The sequence below is a fragment of the Simochromis diagramma genome, unplaced genomic scaffold, assembly GCF_900408965.1.
Source record: "Simochromis diagramma unplaced genomic scaffold, fSimDia1.1 OVJJ01000299.1, whole genome shotgun sequence".
In the NCBI taxonomy this organism is placed as follows: domain Eukaryota; kingdom Metazoa; phylum Chordata; class Actinopteri; order Cichliformes; family Cichlidae; genus Simochromis; species Simochromis diagramma.
This window is the reverse complement of record NW_024386795.1, coordinates 284,174-286,941: the sequence shown is the minus strand read 5'-3', so window position 1 is coordinate 286,941 and position 2,768 is coordinate 284,174.

Genomic DNA, 2,768 nt, shown 5'->3' with positions numbered 1-2,768 from the left:
CAAAACACACCGCCCGGGCAACAAAGGAGTGGCTCCGTAAGAAGCATTTGAAAGTGGCCTAGCCAGTCTCCAGACCTCAACCCCATAGAAAATCTGTGGCGGGACTTGAAAGTCCGTGTTGCTCGGCGACAGCCCCAAAACATCACTGCTCTCGAGAAGATCTGCATGGAGGAATGGGCCAAAATACCAGCTACTGTGTGTGCAAACCTGGTAAAGACCTATAGTAAACGTTTGACCTCTGTTATTGCCAACAAAGGTTATGTTACAAAGTATTGAGTTGTATTTTTGTTATTCACCAAATACTTATTTTCCACCCTGATTTACGAATAAATTCTTTACAAATCCTACCATGTGAATTCATGGATTTTTTTTTCACATTCTGTCTCTCACAGTTGAAGTGTACCTCTGGTGCAAATTACTGACCTCTGTCATCATTTTAAGTGGGGGAACTTGCACAATCAGTGGCTGACTAAATACTTTTTTGCCCCACTGTATGCGTACCGAACCGAAAGCACTGTATCGAACGGTTCAATATCGATACGAGTATCGTTGCACCCCTAATATATATGTATATATAAATATATGTACACACTAGTGATTAAATAAAGAAAATCTTAAATAGGAATGTGGGGGGTGGGGGGGCACATGGAATATTGCACAGTGGCAGGAATGAGCAGCAGTACAGACTGAACAGTACAATTTTTTTTAGTGGCAGTTAGTACAGTATTGCACATTTTTTTCCTAATATAAATACCAATAAAGTGAAGTGACCAGTGCAGATTTTACAGTTTACTTGTAAAGCTGCAGGGTAGCGTCTGAGTGCATTCTGTGGAGTGTGTTGTGTGTGTTTAAGTGTTGTGGTTGAGGTGTCGTATGGCTTGATGGTAGAAACTGTTTTTAAGTCTTGTAGTCCGAGCAGACAGACTCTTGTAACGTCTGCCAGATGGTAACAAGGAGAAGAGCTTATATGCTGAGTGGCTGTGGTCCTTGATGATGCTGTGTGCTCTGCGGAGGCATCATTGACGATAAATGTCCTGAATGGCAGGAAGTCTCGTGCCAGTGATGTGCTCTGCTGCCTTCACCACCCTCTGTAGTGATTTACGGCTGCTAGCAGAGCAGCTTCCATACCAAACTGTAATGCAGCTCGTCAGCAAGCTCTCAACTGCACACCTGTAGAAATTTGAGGTGATGTTAGTGTTGCCAAACTTCCTCAGCCTCCTCAGGAAGCAGAGTCGCTGGCGAGCTTTCCTGATAGCAGTGTCTGTGTGAAGGATCCAGGAGAAATCCTCAGTGATGTTGACTCCAAGGAATTTGAAGCTGCTGACCCTTTCGACCTTGACACTGTTTATGTGGATGGGCTGGTGTTCCCTGACTGGTCGTTTCCGGTAGTCCACTATCATTTCTCTAGTTTTGCTGATGTTGAGAGACAGGTTATTTTCCAGACACCACTTGTACAGTGCCGTCACCTCCTCTCATAGGCCGTCTCATCATTGCCTGTGATGAGGCCTATGATGGTTGTGTCATCCGCAAACTTGATAATGGTGTTGGACTTATGTTTAGCAACACAGTTGTGTGTGAACAGGGAATAAAGGAGGGGGCTAAGCACACAACCGTGTGGTGTTCCTGTGTTTAGGATGAGTGATGAGGAGGTGTGCTGTTCTAAACTTCCTCACGAACAGGGGCCTGTTTGTGAGGAAGTTTAGAATCCATCTGCAGATTGGTGTGTTCCTAGCCCAAGGTTGACGAGCTTCATGGCAAGTTTTGAGGGGATGATAGTGTTAAATGCCAAGCTGTAGTCGATGAAGAGCATTCTTGCATATGTATTCCCTTTTTCCAGGTGAGTGAGGGTGCTGTGCATTGCCAGCTCTCATTTCTAGAAATATGGACAAATTTATTAAACCCCCCAAAATATGACTATCCCGAGTTGGGACCAGGAAGCAGAGTTGCAGTCTTACATGCCTCTCTGCAGTTTCTCTCCTCCTGCTACCCCCCCAAAAACCCATCTCTATGGAGATGGGTTTTTGGGGGGGTAGCAGGAGCTCCCAAAAAGACAAAAAACAAACTAAAAACCAGCAATAAACAACTTAAACATAAACAATCACAAAGAAAGAACAATACAGTATCCACATCTGAACCAAAGAGTAAAACAGTGAAATGTGGATTATTAAATATTAGGTCTCTCTCCTCCAAGTCTCTGTTAGTACATGACTTAATAATTGATCAACAAATCGATTTACTCTGCCTTACAGAAACCTGGTTGCAGCAGGATGATTATGTTCGTTTAAATGAATCAACACCCCCGAGTCATTCTAACTACCAGAAATCTCGACGCACAGGCCGAGGGGGCGGTGTGGCAGCAATTTTTCACACCAGCCTATTAATTAACGAAAGACCAAGACAGACTTTTAATTCATTTGAAAGCCTGATGCTTAGCCTTGTCCACCCCAGCTGTAAAACTCAGAAACCAGTCTTACTTGTTATCATCTATCACCTGGGCCTTACACAGAGTTTCTGTCTGATTTCTCAGACTTTATATCTAATTTAGTGCTCAGCTCAGATAAAATAATTATTGTGGGTGATTTTAACATCCATGTAGATGCTAAAAATGACAGCCTCAACATGGCATTTAATCTGTTATTAGACTCAATTGGCTTCTCTCAAAATGTAAAAGAACCCACCCACCACTTTAATCACACTCTAGATCTTGTTTTAACATATGGCATAGAAACTGAACATTTAACAGTGTTTCCTGAAAACCCTCTCCTGTC